A 9,434-nucleotide genomic window follows, 5' to 3' on the forward strand; every position below is an offset into this window, starting at 1 on the left:
GATTTTAGAAACTTTTTCTTATAAATCCACATTTTCTTTACACTTGAACAATTTTAGTGACTTTGGCTGGGAGAAACAAAGACCAGAGAATTTGATCGATTCACAAGTACATTGGTTAGAAGTGGAACAATCAGCCAGGCACAGTGGTGCACTCCTGTGATCACAAAAGTCAGCCTCAGGGCTGGGTGGTAGCTCAGTGGTAGAGCACCTGCCTAGCATATGTGAGGCGGCACTGGGTTTGATTCTCGGCACCATAAGTAAGTAAGTAAGTAAATAAATAAATAAATAAATAAATGGACCTTTGACAACTAAAAAATAAAACAAAAAAAGGTCAGCCTCAGCAACTTAGTGGGGGCCCTAAGCAACTTAGGTAGACCCTTTCTCTAATTAAAGTATAAAAAAGGGCTGTAGATCTGGCTCAGAGATTAACTACCCCTGGGGTACCAAAAGAAAAAAGAAATGGAACACCCATGATTTTCTAGTTTATCCAGGAATTTTTCTTTTTTCTTTGCACTGGAGATTAAATCCAGGGGCGCTTTGCCATAGGGCGCACATCCCTAGCCTTTTTTTTTTTTTTAAACAGTGTCTCACTAAGTTGTTTAGAGCCTCACTAAGTTGCTGAGGCTGGCCTCAAACTTGCAATCCTCCTGCCTCAGCCTTCCAAGCCACTGGAATTACAGATGTGCACCACCATACCTCACTTATCCAGGAAATTTTAATAATTCAGTAGTTACTTAAGGTTTTCCTTACTTGACATAAGAATCTCTGCACCAGGGCTGGGGATGTGGCTCAAGCGGTAGCGCACTCGCCTGGCATGCGTGCGGCCCGGGTTCGATCCTCAGCACCACATACCAACAAAGATGTTGTGTCCGCCGAGAACTAAAAAATAAAATATTAAAAATTCAAAAAAAAAAAAAAGAATCTCTGCACCAGAGTCTCTTAAGCTTTTCTTCATCATCTCCCCGCAAAAATCCTGTTTAGATTTACTTTTTCCTAATAGCCCATTACCATGAATTTTTACACTGAATATCTGTTTACATATTGTATATATTTTTGTGTTATGCAAAATAGATATTTTTGCTCCTCACAAACCAATTTTCCTCTCCATTGAGAATGCATGTTCAAGATCATCTATATTTTTAAATTTTTTTTAGTTGTAGTTGGACACAATGCCTTTATTTTATTTATTTTTATGTGGTGCTGAGGCTCGAACCCAGCGCCTCGCACATGCTAGACAAGCACTCTATCGCTGAGCCCAACCCCAGCCCCAAGATCATCTATATTTTCAATAGTTGCTGCCTTGTTGCAATCCTTTTAGAAAGGAAATTAATACGTCATTAGCCTGGAAATAGGAACTAGAGCCTCTAGAAATTAAGTACATGTAACTTTGGGTGACAGCAGTGGCCAGGGAACACCATAGTACAATGCCAGTTTTAAAATTCCTGGAAACAGTTTGCTTCCTTTCTTCCAATGAGAATATCTTTAAGTTGTGTAAACTTCTCATCCTCAAAACAAAATTGTAAATACACTGGTTTTATTCGGTGGAAAGAACTGCAACTTGGAAATGAAAGAATTTACAAATTTCATACCACAATTAATGCCAATGCTTAGATGCAAATTTCAGTTCCGTAGGCTTGAAAGTCTACTGAAAGTGGCTGTATGTTGGCTATGTGAACAAGAGTTCTCACTGAATGCATGAAGATAATGTACTGCTGTGTTGTTCTTATTAAGTAAGGTTCCAGAGTAAAATCTTATGCTGGAGTCTTTCTGTTGCTGAGACTGGTATCAAATTTGTGATCCTCCTGTCTCAATCTCCTGAGTCACTGAGATTACAGGCAAGAACAGTGTGCCCAGCTGTGGAATCTTTCTCTAAGGAAGATTCTATTAGCATTAACCACCAAGAATGAAATGAATCCTGAGCCTGGGACACCAAACCAAGAAGGCTGCCACAGACTGAAAGAGGAGGAAACTTCCTCTTGATTGCCTGTCTCTTTTTGGCCAGGGTTGGGCAAGCCCCTTCTGGGAAGTTTGAAAAGTTTAGCCTTCCACCTGAACATGAACAGAGAGAAACCGTTGAACTCTATGCTCTGGGCATAGTAAATTAACATGTTGTGCTCTTCTACACATCCTTAGACTCTTTGGGAACACTTCTTTTCCTGTCTTCTCCCTTTCCCCAATCTCTTGGTTCACTAATTCGTACTCTTAAGGACTTGGCTTTTTAGGCAGAACTGCAATGAAATCTTCCCTAATTCCCTTCCCTCAAATACTGTTTTAGGGTAGCTGCTGTTTTTCCTTTTTCTTCCTTTTTTGGGGGGTGGGGGTGGGATGGGGATATGTGGCAAGGGTGGTTAACTTAAGACCCCCCATTCCACACTCCCGTACCAGGGATTGAACTTGGGGGCACTCAACCACAGGGCCACATCCCCAGCCCTACTTTGTATTTCATTTAGAGACAGGGTCTCACTGAGTTGCTTAGTGCCTTCCTTTTGCTGAGACTGGCTTTGAACTCGTGATCCTCCTGCCTCAGTCTCTTTAGTCACTGGGATTATAGTCAAGTGCCAACACACCCGGCTAAGATCTTTATGATCACAAAAACTAAGAAATGAGGAGTTCTGGCTTCCTGGGTTGAATGACTTGGAAGCTGGGAAAATCTATCACGAGCATCACAAGACAACCAATAGAGCCCTGAAGAAAGGAAACCCCTGCAAGCTGGAGCCAGCTCTTATCCAAAGCCCTGTAATGTCACCAGTTGGGGATAGAGTGAGCCACTCCAAAGTTCTCAAATAACTAGTGAATCTTCCAGATAAAGAGGGAGAGCTCAGCATTTTAAAATGACTTGAAGTGATACACACTGGCTAGCTGCTGCCTCCTTGTACTCTTTATATCCTATATTACCCTTGCCTCAACATCAGCAATTCCTAGTGCTACCTGCCTCTTGAGATCAGGGATGTGTCATACATTCATGTAGGTGATCACATAGAGCATTCAAATATTTGTTGAACCAGGTTTGGTGGCACACGCCTATAGTCTCAGCTACTTTCGAGGCTTTGACAGGAGAATCACTTGAGCTTAAAGAGGTTTAGCGTCAGCCTGGGCAACACAGGGAGACTTCTTAAAAATTAGGGGCTGGGATTGTGGCTCAGTGGTAGAGTGCTCACCTAGCATGCATGAGGCACTGGGTTTGATCCTCAGAACCACATAAATGTAAAATATTGTGTCCACCTGAAACTTAAGAATAGATATTTTTAAAAATAAAATAAAAATTAGTTGAATAAAAGAACAAGCCCTACCTTATTAATCAAGGAGGTAGGTACATTGTATCTTTCACCATGTTATGGGGTTTTTTTTCCTGTTATTCTTGAGCCCTTTCTAAAAATTAAAGTTCAGCCTGAATTCAGCAGTGTTGTGGATAATTTAAGGAAAATGGAAGAAGCCCAATCGAAGCAATGAAGGCAGTAACGCCTAGTAAGAAGTCCTCATGAGGAATAGGGTATCAGTAAAAGCCTTGGCATTTAAGTATTCTTAAAATAGCCATCAGGTCGTCTTAGATCTATTTATATTGCTTAAGAGAGTATCATCCAGGTAAGAGATGGCTATGAGTGTGAAAAAAGTGGTGGTGGTGGGGGCATAAAGAAAAAATATTTGAGAAATAGAATTGACAGGGTGTGGTAATTGAATACAACATTTCAAAAGACTCTTTAAAATGTTGTTCTACTGAAAATATCTTTTCATTCTGTTAGCTCATGTATTTCTCTTCCCGGCTACTAAGCACAAAGTGACAGGCTCAGTTTTTATTTCTTCATATCCATGTTGAGTTTTAGCAGTTTACTAAAGCAGAGATAGTTAATCAGGACCTGATAGTAAAGAATAAGAACTCTGCTTGACCAAGAATCAGGCTAGGATGAGGACTGGAAGAATATACATCTTAGAGGCTGGGGTTGTGGCCCCGAGGTAGAGCACTTGCCTAGCATGCATGAGGCACTGAGTTTGATCCTCAGCATGACTAAATATAAAATAAAGATATTGTGTCCACCTACAACTAAAAAATATTTTTTTAAAAAAGAATATACATCTTAGACTCCAAGAAAAGAAAACTTGGAAATGGAAGGCTGGTTTGGATGGGGACCATAGCAGCCATCCTCTGCCTCTCCCCAGTAGCAACTTCTGCCTTGTGACTTAAATGCCAAGACAGTGATTTTGATGGCTCAGTCTGTGTACAGAGGATCCCTGAAAAGAATGTATGATTGAATACACCCATCTAGATGGCCCTTTTAACAGGGACCCCACGAGGTGGGTGGGGTTGGGCAGTATTCTCAAGGTTAGACAGGTCATAGGCAGATATGGTTAAGGAACAACTGAATATATCACTGAACACACAAGGATACTTTGAATATATAACATGCTGCACTAATTCATTTTATTTTGCCTTTAAAAAAATGAAATTAAGAGTAATGGAAACATTTTAGATTTTTTTTTTTGTCTTTTTCTTTCTTTTTTCTTTTCTTTTCTTTTCTTTTTTTTTTTCTGTTGGTGTGTGGTTCTGGGGATTGAACCCAGGGTCTTATCCATGCTAGGCAAGTGCTCTACTGAGTTACACCCCCAGCCTTTTTGATTTTATTTTGAGGGTCTTGCTAAGTTTCCCAGGCTGACCTCAAACTTGAAATCCTCCTACTTCAGTCTCTCAGGTAGGAAACATTGGAGTTTTAAAATCTGGGTGCTGATAATGACTCTACTATAAATACATTGTGATTTCTTCTGTTTTCTCTATGCAGAAAAGGGGGACAGTTATCAAAACTTGAAATAATATTGTGATTACATCCTCTATTGTTATTTTGTTGTAAGCCCCTCAACAGAACACTGAGCTTCCTTTAATTTTTAGTCTGTTTCTTAGGCAAGAGAGGTGGTAGATGACTGTGTACCTTTGCTTCAAATTTGATATGCTAGGGATTTTTTTTCAGTAGTAGGAATAGAATCCAGAGACACTCTATCACTCAGCTACATTCCCAGCTCTTTCAAGAATTTTGACAGGTTCTCACTAAGTTGCCCATGCTGGCCTCAAACTTAACAATCCTCCTGCCTCAGCCTCCTGAGTAGCCGAGGTTACAGATGTGCACCACTGTGACTGACTTGTTTCCCCACTATATATATATATATATATTAGTTGAAGGTGAACACAATACCTTTATTTTTATGTGGAGCTGAGGATCAAACCCAGTGCCTCACACATGCTAGGCTAACACTCTAGTGCTGAGCCACATCCCAGTCCCACTTGTTTCCACTCTTTTAAAGAATACCATTCTTAAGCTAAAAATAGCAGAATCTACTTCATGCTTTACTGACCTTTATAGGGGACACAATAAGTTATTTACATTTCTTGGTGGGATTTTTTTTGTTTGTGTGTGGTACTGGGATGGAACCCAGGGTCTCATGCACTTTACCATGGAACAACATCCACAGCCCTTTTTAAAATTGTATCTTGAGATGATCTCAATGCTTGGAATGCTTGAAACAGCATTCCAAGTGCTTGACATGTATTAAATGATTTGATTAGCACAATTACCCTGGGAGATGGTGTTATGTCAGTTTAATAGATAGGAAACTGAGTAACAGAGAGGTGAAATGACAGAGTAAGACAGAGATTAAAACAAGTCAGCTGTAGAATATTGACTCAGAATTAAGGTGTTTTCCAGAACCCTAAATATAGTATTTCCCACCCCCAATCTCTAAAAGGTTATATTCAAACTATAGATTCTTATTTGTAGCTGTTCTATAATTTCTTTTCTTTCTTCCTTGTTCAGCATTGTAGGATCCACCAACACTAATACTGCAGACACCAAAGGCTTGAAAAATTGTGAATAGAATGAAATAGAGATGAGCCAGTCCCACCTGTGGTGCAAGTTTATGTACACAGGTACCATGCTTTCATAACTAAAGCTGCTGGGATTTTACAAAGAGTTTTGTTTATTTCAATAAGTTCCAACTTTTTTTTTAATAGGAAAGATTTCAAATAAACAATCTGGTATAGTTTGGATCTGGAATGTCCTCAAATGCCCCAGCTTGATCCTACTGGGAGGAGTTGGAAACTTTAAAAGGCAGAGCCTTGTGGGAGGCCTTAGGCCAGTGGGAGCATGCCTTCAAAGAGGTTCTTGGGAACCTGGGCTCTTGTCTCTTTTGTTGTTGTTATTGCTCCGTGGCCATGAGGTGAGCCACCCTATGCTCCTGCCTTGATATGATGCCTTGCCACAGGCCCAAAAGTAACAGGGCTGTTCCACCATCAATTGGAACCTCCAAAACTGTGAATCAAAATAAACCTTTATTCTTGGGGCAATTGTTATAGTGTGGGAAGCTGACTAAAACAGCCTAACAATGTAGCTCAAGGAACTAGAAAAACAAGAACAAATCAAATCCAAAACTAGCAGAAGGAACAAAATAATAAAGATCAGAACAAAAATTTAAAAAACTAAAAATTAGAAAAGATGAATGAAAAAAAAAGTTGATAATTTGAAAAGATATAGCTCAGTTGGAAGAGTATTTGCCCTGCATGCACAAGGCCCTGGGTTCAATCCCCAGCACCACAAAAAAATAAATAAATAAACAAACATATACAAACAATAAAGGTATGCTGTACAACTACAAATTTTTTTTAATTGACAAACTTTTAGGTAGACTAAGAAAAGAGAGAATATCTAAATAAAAATCAGACATAAAAAAGGAGACATTACAACTGATACCACAGAAGTACCAAGGATTGTTAGGCACTATTATCAAAAAATTGGAAAACCTAGGGGGAAAAAATGGACAAATTTCTGGAGACACTTAACATACCAATATTAAACTAGAAATCAGAAAACCTAAGCAGACTAATAACAAATATGAATATTGGATCAATAATGAAAACAACAGATAAAAGCCTAGGACCAGGCTTCATTGCTGAATCTCACTAAACTTTTAAAGAACCAATGCCATATTCCTTTCCAACTACTTCAAAGAAGTTGATTTTATTTTAACAAGTTTGTAACCAAAGATTTTGCTTATATAGGATCATGAAAAAATCTTACATCAAGCAGATTTACAATGTTTTTAAAGCCTCAGAAAATTCAAAGCACAGCATCTAATAGCTTTGAATTCAAGTCATATTTTCTTTTTTTAAATTAATTTATTTTAATTAGGTATATATGATAGCAGAATGCATTTTGATTCATGGTACACAATTGTGGCACAACTTTTCATATCTCTGGTTGTACATGATGTAGTGTTGCACCATATGTTCTATCATACATGTACCTGGGGTAATGATGTCAGTCTCATTCCACCATCTTTCCTGCCCCCATTCCCCCTCCCCACCTCTCACTCCCCTTTGCCCAATCAAAATCCTTCATTTTTTCTATCCCAAAACCCCACCCCTGCTTTATGGATCAACATCCACTTATCAGAGAGAACATTCTGCCCTTGGTTTTGTGGGATTGGTTTCCTTGGCTTAGCATGATATTCTCCAACTCCATCCATTTACCTGCAAGTGCCATAATTTTTATTCTCTTTTAATGCTGAGCAATATTTCATTGTGTATGTATATCACAGTTTCTTTATCCTTTGGAACTTATAATCCTCTAATATTGGGAAGCTGTCCTGGAAAGAAGTTAAGAACTAAATAAAAAATGGATGAATCTTTGTGCTATCAGTTTCTCTAGTAGGAAGAACAATATTCAATATATTTTTTATTGATTTTTTTTGTTAAAAAAATTTATTCTAGCAAATTTTCTCTTTATTTGCCCTCAAATTATTATTGGCTTTCATTTTCAAAACACTTTAGGAGCAACATTTATTAATAAAATTATTAACTGGCTTTAATGTATTTAAACACACACACACACACACAAAAAAAAAATTTAAAACTACTCCAAAGAAGTGAAAGAGAGGAACCGCTTCAAATTCACTCTGTGAGACCAGCATTATTTTTTTTAAATCTTTATTTTATTTATTTTTATATTTTATTTATTTTAAAATATTTTTATATTTCTGAGGATCGAACCCAGTGCCTCACATGTACAAGGCAAGTGCTCTGCCACTGAGCCACAACCCTAGCCCAAGAACAGCCTTATTTTTGATGCTAAAATCAGATAAACAACAACTTTTGGTCTTTTTATATCTGTTGTTGTTTTTTTATTTGTTTGTTTTTTTATTTGTTTTCTTTTTCTTTTTTGCAGTAATTTCCCCTTGGATAATGACCTCCTTCACAATGGGTAAGTAAAAGTTAATGGGGAACTGTTAATTCAGGTGCCCCACCTTCTCTCCTTAAGAGGCAAGTGTGTGACCCAAGCAAGTTGATCACAGGCTCCCTCTATGGAATGTATATCTGAAGCAGGAGCAGCAGCAGTGCCCTGGCTAAATTGTCCCTCATTTGTGATCATTCCTGTGCTCTAAAAGTATGTTGGTCCTTGGCTCTTTTCAATACCTGGCTCTCTAGCTGTTTACTCATTGCTATTACTTCCAGTATCCTCCCAATAAATTTCCTTTTGTTAAAAAAAAATAACATCTTAGTAGATTAAAATGAAACATTTTTTCTTTTGGAAATAGAATTAAGTTTTCTACTAAGTTTTCAAAGACCAATGGTTTATTCCCCTGAAATATTTTTATCAGCTCTGAATAAGCAGGTTGACAGACATGAGGGGCAATAAAGTGCTTTTACTCTTGGGAAATGCAGCCAACTTCCTATCTGACTTTATCTCTAAGTTTTGTTATTGAATCCGCAGCTCTGTTTTCTAGTTATCTGATTATTCCCAAGGTGGCCCTTTGACCTTGGTAATTTTCTCAAGGAGATCAACATGTATTAGCTAGTTGGACTGTAGGTTAAGCTCAGATTTGGTTCTAAGCAACTAATCCTCTGCCCTTATATCATCTTGTTCTAGAAAATGGACACAAACATAAAAATTTTCGACAGTCTCAATATCTGCCTTAAAACTTGCACAAAGTATACACGGAGAAATATATGTACACTACAAATTAACTTGTAAAATGAACAAACTATAAATAAGAGGAATTAATGGATACAGCTACTACTGTATAACTCTCCTAGAACCTCTCATAATAAGTAGCTTACCTGCTTTTCTATTTGTTTCAAATCTTCAACATAAGTAGAAGAGTTAAAACAGCAAAAAATTAAAGCCCAGCTTAACAGCTTCTTCTTCAAAGCATCATCTCAAAAACAATACAAACAGCCCCGTGAAAATGCACATTGAGTATAAATAAAAGTGAATAAGGCAAAAAGCAATTCGAAGATTGAACATTTGGAAATCAGGTGATGGAGTAATCAGCAAGCCTAGTAAAGTCCATTTCTCAGACAGGATGAGGTCATGTTTAAGATAGCAAAATACTTCTGGCGTCCTTCATCTGAGGTTCTCCAAGTGCTTTGCTGACATTATCTAATAGCAAATATT

This window comes from Ictidomys tridecemlineatus, chromosome 10 (genome assembly GCF_052094955.1).
Source record: "Ictidomys tridecemlineatus isolate mIctTri1 chromosome 10, mIctTri1.hap1, whole genome shotgun sequence".
Taxonomy (NCBI): domain Eukaryota; kingdom Metazoa; phylum Chordata; class Mammalia; order Rodentia; family Sciuridae; genus Ictidomys; species Ictidomys tridecemlineatus.